This window comes from Canis lupus, chromosome 34 (genome assembly GCF_011100685.1).
Source record: "Canis lupus familiaris isolate Mischka breed German Shepherd chromosome 34, alternate assembly UU_Cfam_GSD_1.0, whole genome shotgun sequence".
Classification (NCBI taxonomy): domain Eukaryota; kingdom Metazoa; phylum Chordata; class Mammalia; order Carnivora; family Canidae; genus Canis; species Canis lupus.
Window position 1 is genome coordinate 34,747,325 of NC_049255.1, and position 13,735 is coordinate 34,761,059.

A 13,735-nucleotide genomic window follows, 5' to 3' on the forward strand; every position below is an offset into this window, starting at 1 on the left:
GTTTGGGCATGACCAGGAGACCATGTTCTGTCCTAAAAGAGCCCTTAATGACTAACTGTTGTTGTCTAGGAAAACAGTGGAAACTCTGTTGGCATTCAAGAAAAATGTGGTCAGGGGCCTGTTCCCTTGATTGCTAAAGCAACTCCCGGGTGTTCTATTTAGTGGGCCAATTTTCAGAGTAGTCTGGCCATAGTAAAGATTTTTAAAATCTGGTGTTAGATACATTCTTTAAGTCTTTGGGGGTAAATGTTAACTATATATAAACTGTATATAAACTTTTAATCTTTGGCCCCCCCATCCATTTCTCTCCAGCCTAGTATTTCTGAGGCTCCAGCTGCTTTATCTGGTAAATAGTTTATAAAACTGGGACGATTGTTGACTCTCTTTCAAAGGTACTCTTGTAAAACAGGATAGATTTTGAGCTGTATGCTATGACTTAATGTGGTCCTATAAGACATGGGCTCAAAATCTCTCCCAGAGAAAAGATTTGGGACCAACAAAAAACCTTCCACTGAGGTCCTCAAAGTGAAAATAATTTTCATAACCACACAAAGAGGTTATTTGCCTACTTCACTCTCATACTCTCAGGACTGTACAGTGGAGCTCGCCAGAGACTACATGACATCACGTCACAACAGATGGATTAAGCAGCAGATAGGAGAATCCAGCTGTCCTCTTTTAAACCAGATGCTCCAGGGACGCCTGAGTGGCTCAGTGGTTGAGCGTCTGCCTTCTGCTTAGGGTGTGATCCTCAGGGTCCTGGGATCTAGTCCCACATTGGGGTCCCCTTGAGAAGCCTGCTTCTCCCTCTGCCTATGTATCTGCCTCTCTCTCTGTGCCTCTCATGAATAAATAAAATCTTATAAATACATAACTAACTAAATAAATAAAACAGATGCTCCAGAGATGGACAAAAATGGAAAACCATGTCATTCTTCACACTGAGTTTTTTTGAAAAGATATTGTTCATAAAAATATCTTACTTACATTAATAGTTTGTTTTTTAAATAAATTGATAATTTTTTAATTACTTATTTTTTTAATTTTTATTTATTTATGATAGTCACAGAGAGAGAGAGAGAGAGAGAGAGAGGCAGAGACACAGGCAGAGGGAGAAGCAGGCTCCATGCACCGGGAGCCTGATGTGGGATTCGATCCCGGGTCTCCAGGATCGCGCCCTGGGCCAAAGGCAGGCGCTAAACCACTGCGCCACCCAGGGATCCCGTAATTACTTATTTTTTTTCAGAGAGATAGTAGTAGAGGGCAAGGGAGAGGGAGAGAGAGTCCCAAGCAGCCAGGGTGGAGCCCAATGCAGGGCTTGATCTCATACCCTGGAGATCATGAGCAAAATCAAGAGTTGGACTCTGAAGTGAATGAGTCACCCAGCTGCCCCAAATTGATAAATATTTTTTAAAATTCTCTTGGTTTAATGTCTACTACAGTTAATACTGATATACATATCCATTTAAACAAAAGCTTTTTGAGGTACTCAATACATTTTGAGAACAAAATGGACCCTGAGACCAAAAAAGTTTAAGAATTGCTGGTGTAAGGGAAATATTGAGATGTCCCTGCCACTTACTAGCCACCTCTCCACATGTCCCACCTCAAACACACACACACACACACACACACACACACACACCCCAATCAAATTCTTTCCCATCTCCTACTTAAGAAAAAAGCAACTTAATTCAGTAAGTAAACATTAAGTGGCTCATCAAAGAATTGAAAGGAAAAGTTCCCCAACTGAGTAATGAAGGAGGAAACCAGAGTATGTCAGCCCCAAATATGCCTCTTTGAGCTCTTAGGTTGAGGTGAGGGCAACCAAGCAGCAGCAAATATGGGAAAACTCTCTATCTTCCATCTTTTCTGCCTAAAGGCAGGATATCAGTTCACCTTTCCTGGAGATGACTAGACTCTCGTCAGCCCAGAGATAGCACCAGAGGAATCTGCCAACGAATCCGATTCCAGCAGCTTCCACCCCTATATCTCCTTCCCTCAGTCTTCCTCCCTTGGAAGGCTAACACAGCTTCCCCCCATCCTGGCATGCCTTCTCACATTTATCGTTTTGTGCCGAAGCTGCTGCAGAAGCAGGAGTTCTAAGCCACCTTTTTTATTTAGTTTCTCTTTTTCTGAATTTCTCCCGTGTGTGTGTGTGAGATATACATGCTAACAAACTTGGGGTTTAACTACTTTGTCTTTGTTATAGGGACCCAACTGGAAACATAGAAGGTAGAAGGAAAGGTTTTCCCTCCCCTACAAACAGACCTACTTTAGATATGGGAGGAAAAGCGCACACACACACACACTCACACACACAAAACCTAAATGCAAATGATTATTTTGGTAATATGCTATATTTCCATTCATACTCAACTGTAATTTGGACAGCCAAAGAATTTTAGTTTTTCTATTAGCTTATTAGGGGTGCTTTAATCCTTTTGTCTTGGATTAAATATATGGAAAAAACCATATATTTTCTTTTTCCTTCTGCAAGTCTGTTGAGATATATTTTATTGTAATAAACTGGACATATTTAGAGTGCATGATTTGATGAGCTTTGACACATGTACACATCTGGGAAACTGTCATCACAAGTTAATAAATATGCATCATCCCCCCAAAGTTTCCTTGTGCCCTTTTGTAATTCACCCCCCATTCTCCTACTTCTATTTTTTATTTTTTTTCATTCTCCTACTTCTATCCTCAAACACTAAACTGCTTTCTGTTAACTACAGATTAGTTTGCATTTTCTAGAGTCTTGTATAAATGAGATCATAGAGTAGGTTCACTTTTACAACATTACTTTGAGATTTAGCCATGTGGCATTTATCATTAGTTTGCTCATTTTTATTGCTGAGTAGTGTTTTATTGTATATGTCTACCAAAACTTGCTCATCCATCCACTTGTTGATGGCCATTGGGTTGTTTCCAGGTTTGGGCTATTACAAATAAAGTTGCTAGGCAACTTGGGCACAAGTCTTTGTGTGATTATATCTTTTATTTCTCATGGGTGAGTACTTAGCAGGGCAATGGCTGAATCACATGGCATATGTGTGTTTAACTTTATTAGAAATTGTCAAACTGCCAAACTGTTTTCCAACACGATCACACTATTTTACTTTCCTATCAGTGGTGTGTGAGCAAGCTCCAACTGTTCCACATCCTTACCGACACTCAGTGTGGTTAGACTTTTAAACATTAGCTGAATACAGGTGTGTAGGGATAACCTGTTACTTTTGCTCTCTTTCCTGAAAACCGTACAATACTCTTTTCCGAATTTTCTAAACAGTATATTCGTCAGCCCAGGCCAACCACAATATAGCATATCCTTCAAAGAAATATTAAGCATTTGTAAATAAATTCCTCTATTCGTGCTGATATGGAACCATTTGTAAGATACATTAAGAGAAAATAGCACAATTCAACCTGTATTATGGTGCTTTCTACATGCTGGGCCCTGTTCTGGGCATTTAATATACATTAGCTTGTTTAATCCTCGCAAGAACCATAAGAGGCAGGTACTCTTATTTACCTCCTTTGCGGAGATCAGGAAACTGCCTCTGTGACTTTTGCCCAAGGTCCCCCTGGCAAAAATTGACAGAGCCAAGAAGGGAACACGGGCTCCAGAGTCTCAACTTTTAATAACCCAACTCTACTCCCACTCTGTTTCAAGGCGCAGAGTAGCTACACTTTGTAACTCTAACGGGGGAGGAAAAATTTATCGTATTTATTTACACATCCATAAAACAGCTCTGAAAAAATAGGCAAAGTCACCAATGTTGATTGCCTTAAGGAGGGAAGTTGCAGTTGAAGGCACGGGAGAAAGGGAGTTCTTTGGATTTTTGAACCATGGCAATACATTATTTACTCAACATATACAATAAAATGTAAGTAATAAAAAACAAAAAAACCAAAAAACCCACAAGTTCAACTTCTTTCCAAAGGGCCTCCCAGACCTTCAATTCCACATTCACCTTGCCCAACTGACATTTGGTCATTGCCTCATTTTTTTTTTTTTTTTTTTTACCTAAATGATCTTTCTCTACTAGATTATAAACTCTTTACTATCTTGGTGCTCCTAATTCTTGGAATTTCCTTCCAGACTTAGCTCAGTGCTGGGCATTAGCAAACACTTAATAAAAACCTGTTTATCAACTGGTAAGCCTGTTCCCGAGAAACTGAAATCCTGACAGCGAGGCAACTTTTTGGAGCAAATTGTCTTTCATAATGAAACCGCACGGGACTGGTCAGCAAAAGGGAAGAGCAGGCATGTGCTGATTGGCCAAAGAGAATCACCCCAAAAACCTCTTTTCTGAAAAAGTGCATATTTGATATTTGAAAAAAAAATTGAAGAGGTCATTATGGGAAATAGAAATCCTTTGCTGGACTCCCTATAAGTATTTTATAGTTTGGAAGGTTTTCACTTGTGTTGTCCTTTCAACACCTGCCCTGGGGCCTTGAAGAACTTAATCTAGGTGAGTAATCAAAAGGAATGGAAGATTTTTCCATGGTGATGTAATCGATTTGTCTCCTTTTCTGGATAAACTGGTGATGCTGAGCTTTTGTAGAAAAATCATTTAGAATCCCAAAGCATTTTATGAATGAAGCAGTGAGAGTGGTGGGTTAATACCACACGACTGAGGAGCTAGCCAGCCCTCCTTTAGGTGATGGTGGTTGTGATAATGTAAAGCTTTTTAGATTTCAGCTTGGGCCTTTTTTCCCCCCAACTTTGTGAGCTGAACTTTTGGATTATCTCTCGTATGGATCCTAAAATTGGTCATGTTTTATTTTTCAGGAAGAGTGGTTGGTGTCACAAAAATGGGGTTTAAGTGCTCATACAGAAAATAGGTCCGTAGGGGAGAATTTTTCCCATTATTTGAAAGGACTCATTCAAAAGTTCCAGTTTCTCTGCCTGGGTCCCACCGATCAGTAGAAAAACACGACTTACATACAAAATGTTCGCAACACGATGTTCCACTTCCTGGGAAGCATTTACATTCTTCTAGGGTCAGCAATCCTTAACTCACAGGAATGACTTCAGATGATGAACCATTCAGAAGTTTCTACTTCCTCTTAAAGATTTTCTTACTGAGGTCCTCCTCCTCTTAACTTTCTTGCTACAACTGCAAATTATGAACAAAATTCTATATTTAGAATATAGAGAAAGAGAGAAAGAAGAGAAAATTGTATTTTATTCAAATTTGCTTTCAAACTTTTTACAAAAGAGAGTCAGGGAGTAGTAGTCATTCCTTCAAAATCCAAATGTTGTTCTGATTTTTATATTGTTTTGGAGAACAAAAGATGGTGTTTTTCTTGGGACACCTGAGTGGCTCAGTGGTTGAGCATCTACCTTTGGCCCAGGGCCTGATCCTGGAGTCTCAGGATCGAGTCCCACATCGGGCTCCCTGCATGGAGCCTGCTTCTCTCTCTGTCTATGTCTTTGCCTCTCTCCCTCTCTCTCTGTATCTCTCATGAATAAATAAATAAATAAATAATCTTAAAAAAAAAAAAGATGGTGCTCTTTTGTTAGAAATTTTGGAGTCAATTTTACATTCAGACACTTTGAGGAGATAAGGACAGCTTCCCTGCATAAACAACCATGACTTCCCACACCTGCCTTAGTTCTTGTTGTACCATAATTTTCTAGCCACATTTCAGGGTTATTGACAAACACAAAATTTTGTCATTTAAATGGATATCAAAACAGCTTGGCAGTAAGGGGTCCTCACAATTTGACTGAGTATCATGAAAACACAGCTGAGGAATCTGCTACCTGACCAAAACCTTTACGTAAGAGCTTGTCTCAGCTGGGTCACTTAACTAAGTCACTGGTGTAGCAGCCTGAGTCATAAACCTTCATCCTTTGGTTTGACCCACATAGAAAGCCAATGAAAAAGTACTTTTGCAGTAATTCGCTCGATCAATTCTTTTTAATTAAAGCTGATTCCCTGTTTAAAGGAAGTGAAGCTTTTTGTAACTTCAGATCTTTCCTTCCTAGAAAGAAAGCCGACGTGATTCTACTTCCCTATCCACGGAGCCAGCGTGCATGCCTCCTCTCCTGAGCATTTACCCGACCAGGCCTGCTTGCCAGATTGCTAGATGGTGAAAGAGCATGGTGGGGTGCCAGGACGCTCTAGGCATCTCCGCCCTGCTCATGGCCAAGCACTTGGCAGGAAACAGGGCTGAGCTCTCCAGGTCACAGTGCTGGAGGCCAGCAGCCTGGTGTCTGGTAGGATTCCTGGCTCCTCAGCAGGCCAGGGGGGAGCTGTGCCTTTGCCCCAGGTTCTCCTACCTACGGCCTTCCTGTCGCATTGGCTAAGGCAGCTATAGCTAGTGACCTCCGAGGTGGCTGTCATTTTTAAAACATTGTTTATTTCAGCTTTTTCTTATCACCCAAGATTGCTAGTTGGAGGTGTTTTTGTCATGTATATAATACATTAAATCATAGTACATGTGTATAATTTATCAATAAGCATGTAGAGGGGATCCATGTTTGAATTTTTTTTTTTTTTTTTTTTACTGGGAGTTCACAATCAAAAAAGTTTGGACATCACGGATCCAGGAGTGAAAGTTCTGGTAAGGGTCTCTATGTCCTGTTCCCAAAAGCAGTTAAAAAGCTTATGTCCAAGACTCAAGAACCAATTTGAAACAGCTCCAAATAGCCAATGATGGGGCAATTTGAGTACTAATGCCAACAATGGATTAAACCATACTAAATAAATTAAAAAGCCATGAGTTCATAATGATATTTTTCAAAGTAAACTCACTGGTCACCTCTGAAGGATATTAGTAACCAATGATTCTAAAATGAATCAAGCATTGAAACTGTCTTTCCTGTGTACCCTCACACTCAAGGAAAAATAGAATTAGAACACTATCATTTGACAAATCTCAAGTGAAAGAAGATCTAGGTTATGGCGATCAGTAGCTACAAACATCGCAGGGGAGGACTGAACAGGATGTGCCTCTTGATGGACGATCCAACACCATCTTTGTATCAAGTGGCCTTGCCAAAATAACAAGCCTGAATCAGATCGAGCATCTAAATCTAAGATTTACAAAATACAAAGGCCCAGGGAACATGGTAACAACACCAGGGGAAGGCAATAAACAAAACCAGAGACTAGACGGAAAAAGTAACCTGTTTTGTCGTAAATATATTCCAAGGAAAAAGAAGGGAGAGGAGATCCTATAGTTTCAAAGAAACTCAATGCACATAAACCAATGCACATAAACCACATGGACATTTTTTGGATTCTCAAACAAGCCAACTTTTTAAAAAACTATGAGACAATCAAGGCAACTTGAACCTTGACTAGACAATGAATGGTGTTTAAAATCGTGAATGTTCCAGGTGTGATTATGGTTTCACAATTTTTTTAAGGGTCCTTCTCTCTTAGAGATATATACTGAAGTATCGGAGGATGAAATGATACCATAGCTGGCATATGTTTCAATATAATATAGTGTGGGGAAGGAGAAGCAGAGGCCATAAATGAAACAAGAACAGGCGACAATTTCTAATTGTTGCAGCTACCCTATTGGTACATTCAAGTTTATTGTTCTAGTCTGTCTCCTCTAGAATATGTTTGAAGTTAGCCATAATGAGAAGTTAGGTTTTTTTTTTTTTCTTAAGGCTCTGTCCAACCACTATCCTCTTCTATTCCTAAACCACACACTAGAGAAGAGAAAATATTTCTCAGTGGGACACCTGGGTGGCTCAGCGGTTGAGCATCTGCCTTTGGCTCAGGTTACGATCCCAGGATCTGGGATCAAGTCCCATAACGGAGGACTGTCTCTCACTGTAGGGATCCTGCTACTGCCTCTGCCTGTGTCTCTGCCTCTCTCTGTGTGTCTCTCATGAATAAATAAATCTTTTTTTTAAATAAATCTTAAAAAGAAAAAAGAAAATGTTTCTCATAAACAAGAATTTCAAACGCTCTAGTGAAATCCCACAAAACTAGATTAAATGGACCAATGAATCTCTGCTCCAATCTCACCTCTAAGGAAAAGCCAAGGAAAGAGGCCCTGATTATTCTGATGATTGTTCCATACAGGATTTCCACTCTAGAAAGGGAAATCCTGTAGCATTGAGTGCTTTTAAGGACATTTTCCAAACGGGAACCATAAAGTGTTGTTGAAACAAAGGACACCTTGTTGCCTGCCCCGGTTGCTAGGTCAGATCTCCTTTCTACCCCACTTTCCCCCTGGAGAACTGGTCAGGGCAGCAATGCTAGAGATGGATTTCAAAAAATATGCTCATTACAATATTTTGAAAAGGAGATGACTGAGCATTTAACCTAATTTCATTTGTCATGTTTTAAAATCTACAAGGTCACCTGGGTAGGTGGCTCAGGGGTTGAGCATCGGCCTTTGGCTCAGGTTGTGATCCTGGGGTCCTGGGATGGAGTCCCACATCAGGCTCCCTAAGGGGAGCCTGCTTCTCCCTCTGTCTCTCTGTGTCTCTCATGAATAAATACATAAAATCTTTAAACAAAAAATCTGCCAGTTCGTTTGGCATATAGTGGTTGCCTGTAAGTGGTCTTTGAATGAACATTTGTGCAGATAATGTTTCATAGGGTTTACACTTCTATCCCAGAGGGTGGTCACCCTAGTGACTCACCAGGACACAGCCTGGATGGAGAACACAATTTAAGGGGCATAACTTTATCATGATAGTGGGACCTGCCATCCATTCAGTTCCCTGATGTTATAACTAAAATGTTCCAATACCTGGTGCTCTGAGGGCTTTTCTGGGTGTGTTTGTTGCCTGTGGCTGCTCTAACAAAGCCTCACAACTGGGTGGCTTAAACAACAAAAATTTTTAGTCTCATAGTTCTGGAGGCTGGAAGTCCAAGATCAAGGTGTTGGCAGCACAGATGCCTTCTGAGGACGGTGAGAAAAAGCTAGTGCCATGCCTTTCGCCTAGCTCGAGATGATTTGCTCATACTCTTTACAATACCTTGGCTGGTGGAAGCATCATTCTGGTTTCTGCCTTCATGTTCACATGATGTCCTCCCTGCATGTCTGTGTCCAAAGTTCCCTTCTTATAAGGACGCCAGTCACTAGATTACAGCTGGTTCCAATGACCTCACTTTAACTTGATGACTTCTGTAAAATCCTATCTCCATATCAGGTCACATGCTGAGGCACTGGGGAGTTAGGACTTCAGCACATAAATTTTGAAGGGGCACAGTTCAACCTGTAATACTGGGTAACCCCTATCTTCCCAGGCCTCCTTGTCTTTGGAGACAATTTCACTAGCTTAGACTGAGTTTCCAAGGAAGACACTGGGTGACAAGGCCTCAAGCTCTTTTCCTTTCCCCATTGGCTCCACTGTCATCTTCCTGGTCTTGCTTCTGAAGCTTTCTCAACATGGCTGTGGTGAATGTTGCCTGTTCTGGCTCCTGGAGGCCTGGGTCTGTGGCCTGGCTGTTATTTCCTGATCACTGGAATATGGTTCTCTGCTCCCTCTTCTTTCACTGCAATGATCCTTAAAGCTGAGGAAGTGTTTCTTCCCTACCAGCAAATAGCTTTTTTGGCCTAGCTTCCTGTGGCCTGGCTTCATACTGCCTTTTCTATTCTTGGAGCTTTCTTTGAAAGGTAGCCTGCTCCTTTTGGAGGAACGTGTGAATAGATTTCCCAGATGGAGACAAATGGGGGCATGTAATAGAGTATTTCACCCCTACTGACCTTGAGCTCTTCTTTAGGAACCAATTTTCCTTCCCTCATTCAAGACTTGGTACACGCTCTGCTTTTCAGGGTGCCCATGTCCCCCTAAATTGAAGAAAGCCTTCGTTACATCTTTGAGATTCCTCATCTTGATAGCTTAGGAGTTCATAACTTCTCAAGATTCACGTCCCCATTTTTCTGAGACTCTCAGGGGTTTTCCTGCAACAGAAGTCCTGGTAACCTGCTACAGTATTCCAGATTTCCCATGGCCGGTGTGCAAACTAGAGTCCATCCACCTCTCGCTTAGGATTATATCGTCCCGTAACTATCATTCCTGCTGTTTGTCGTCTCTGCCCAGAGCAAGCAAATAAAGGAAAGCCTTATCCTTTTGGATATATAGACTTCCAACCTTATAGGCTACATTCTTAATCTCAGTGCTTCCAAAATTAGAGCTAGAAAGATGACAGCTGTGAGCTCATGTCCCCTGAGCTAAAGAGTGCCACGCATCATTAGCATAGAATGTTAAAAGAAACTTAATATTCCTCTTCATTTTCTGAGTGGAGAGTTATACCCCAGGTCACCAGACAACAGTAATGATGGCACGCTGAGATCCCAATTGCAAGAAGAAAAAGCAAACAGCCTGGGGAGGCAGGGCCAGGAGCAAGCTACCAAGAAAAGGCCTAGAGCCTCCAATGGCCCAGACCTGGGGGGCTGGGGGCGGGGATGGGGATGGGGACAGGGAGTGGGAGGGAAGGTGTTCTGTTCCAATCCACTCAACTCCAACCTGAGTCCACGGGTGACGGTGAGAAGCCTGTAACATTGAGTGCTTTTAAGGACATTTTCCAAACGGGAACCATAAAGTGTTGTTGAAACAAAGGACACCTTGTTGCCTGCCCCGGTTGCTAGGTCAGATCTCCTTTCTATGAAGCCAGACAAACATGAGTTCAAATCCCAGCTGTCTCTAACCGGCAAGGCGAACCCACCTGCATCCTTGGCTCAGATTCTCATAAATAAAATGAAAGTCGTAACAGTCCCACCTCTCAGGTGTGTTGTGGGGAATGCATGAGAGAGTGTGTAAGAAGTACACTGCACAGGGCTTACTCCACAGGAAGGACTCAATAAATGTTAGCCCTCAGCATTACTGTTGTATGAAGTCCAAGGCGCTCTTTGTACCCAAGGCTCTGTTCTGCTGGAGGAACAGAGGTGACCTGAGCCACCTGTATCTATGGACAAACAGCTCCCTTCCTCTGAACTCAGATCAGCAGCACCTCAAGGTCAGTGCCACCCTATGAAAAACATGCTGGCATGTTTCCCCCAAAGGCCAGAGCAGAACTGCCCAAATTTCTTTGTAAGGTGGGGCTGCATCTTGCCACGTCACATCTTCAAGTCTCCCTGTCTTTACACCTTCGACAGTTCAGTAGAATGTGGCTACCTCATCAGTCTCACCAAAGAAAATGAAACACCCACAATAATGGGAACTGTGTCCCAACAGGCATGCCCAGAAGGGCTTCACCCCAAAGAAGGTCTCTCCAGTGCAAGGCAGTGACACAGGCAGCCTTCCCCTCAGGAGTAAAGAGGGGGAACCCTACCTGCAGGCGTCCAGGTGAAAGGGTGTCACCATGGTTCCTGATGGGGGTAGAGGCTGCAATACCATTTTTGCACAATACTAGATGGACAAGGTGAGATCTCACCCTTGTGTCCCGTAGTGTCTTTATTTATTTATTTATTTTTTACATTTTTATTTATTTATGATAGTCACAGAGAGAGAGAGAGAGAGGCAGAGACACAGGCAGAGGGAGAAGCAGGCTCCATGTACCGGGAGCCTGACGTGGGACTCGATCCCAGATCTCCAGGATCGCGCCCTGGGCCAAAGGCAGGCACCAAACCGCTGCGCCACCCAGGGATCCCCCGTAGTGTCTTTAGAAGGGCAACGGTAGATGAGCAGAAAGTAGGAAAACTTGCAATGTGAAAAGGTGATGCGTTAGCCTTACAGACAAAAGAGAACAACTACTTATTTTTTGCTGTTGGATCTAAAGAATTCGTAATGCATCCAGAAAATTACCTGACATACCAGCAGCAGTTGCTGGTACTTGCAGGTGACTTCTCTTCTCGACTGGCTGGCTGGTCCCTGATTGCCTCAGTGTCCCTTCCGGGCGTTCCCTGCATGGATGGACTGGGGGAAGGCACTGGGGTCATCAGCACGGCCACCAGCTGCAACCTGCTTCTGCTCTGAGGCGCGTTTCTTCTTCCAATCCAGAGAACCTGGGTTTGCGGCCCCAGGTGGAGCACGAAGCACATGCATTTGGTCAGGGTTTGGCCCTGTTATGTCGCGGCTGACTGTGTTGAGTTAAAAGTTAGGCACATTTTATTATCAATTTTTTTATTTAAGAAGGGGACACTACAAAACGATGCAAACGAAGCAGTACTTGTGTAAAATGGGACTCATGTGTTCACGTGTGGGTGTGGGTGTGGGTGTAGGAGTGGGTGTAGGAGTTGGGATGCAACTGCAGGAGGCTTCGTGGGGTGCATTTGCTGAATAATAAGTGCCAGGCTGGTTTTCCCAGACAATTACCACATTTCCAAGCATTTCATCTTTCATTGTTTTCTAAACCTTGACTCCAAACCACAAGGTATTTAGGCCTTGCTCTTAGGTGATGAGTTTTTAAAACCTCTAATTGGGGGCACCTGGGTGACTCAGTGGTTGAGCATCTCCCCTCGGCTCAGGGCATGATCCTGGGGTTCTGGGATGGAGTCCCACATCAGGTTCCCCGCACGAAGCCTGCTTCTCCCTCTATGTCTCTGCCTCCCTCTGTGTCTCTCATGAATAAATAAACAAATAAATAAAAAATAAAACCTCTAATCCATTGTAGGAAACATGACTGACCAGGTGAAAAGGCTAGTGGTGTGAGCGTTTATTCAGCTTGATTCCCCTGGGGCCTTAACTCTAATATTTAGAACTATACCCAATACCTGACATGTTATTTCCTTTTGTCATTAGTTTTTCCAGATGATAAGCATCTTTAAGATTACACTGTGACACATAAGGCAAGCTCTCCCTTTAGTCATCAAATACTTGCATCACACCTGGTGATGTCACCATCATTCCAGAAGACACAAAAAATTAGCTGTTTATGTCCGCTTATATCAAAAATGTTTTATTTCATTTTTATGCGTGTTTATGTTACTTTATTTAATATTTAAATGATCAGGCATTGATATGCTTCCACTGTATTTAATATAAAAATATGTTATTTGCATCCAATAGAATATTTTTGACTTTTAAAGATATCTGACATTTTAAAATAAGGACTAAATTAGTACACTTTACATATGAGCATATTATGAGATTTTAGATAGATATATATTGACTGAGATTACAGTATGATATGAAATGTTGATTTGGTGATTGAATAGCAGAAATGGCATTGCTGTTCATGATGTGATTTTTTTTTTTGTAATGATAAACTACTCTCAACAAAACTTGGAAGAGAAGAAAGCAATTTTTTCTCAACTTTTACCATAGTTGAATACCCGTAAAATTCAGTGTATTTCAAAAACCACACAAGAGAAAGCTTTGTTTTTCATGTAAGGTGGAGTTGCAGTTGTGAGCTTTGCTAATTTTAATTTATCTTCTTGAAGTCCCAGTGAAACAATTAAAAGTTGTGTATGAGGTAATACAGTGCTTTGTTGAATGGGACTTCCACACATTGCAGGATGTCTTCTATCCCCGGAACTACCTATAAGTCCCATAATATTCACTAAACAACTGAACAATCAAAAACCCTCAACGGGGCTCCACAAAGTCCCTGTGGAGACATCACTGTCCCAGTGAGAATACTTGGTCTAAGATCCCTGCTAACTCTAAAATTTGGTGGTTCTGTTTATATACTTTACCCCCAAATGTAATTATTTTTGATGGCTAGTGTATGCTTTTTCCTTGAGGTTGGCAAAGACAAACTTATGTCTTGTTCCTTTACAAAGATTTTTACACATTTATCCCTAGTGTCTAGCACAGCCCCTGATACATAGTAGATGCTCAATAGTTTTGAATGTGTGA

At 41.8% G+C, this 13,735-nt stretch overlaps 1 non-coding gene across 1 annotated transcript in view; it reads right to left on the bottom strand.

Annotated features, from left to right (window-relative positions):
* The window catches only part of LRRC31, a 54,543-nt gene that overhangs the window by 3,670 nt on the left and 37,138 nt on the right, over window positions 1-13,735 (bottom strand). Inside the window, exons 6-7 of the transcript XR_005383992.1 lie at window positions 11,741-12,015; window positions 4,955-5,129 (exon numbers count right to left, since the gene is read on the bottom strand). This is a non-coding gene — a transcript (leucine rich repeat containing 31). The remainder of the gene's footprint in view (window positions 1-4,954; window positions 5,130-11,740; window positions 12,016-13,735) is intronic.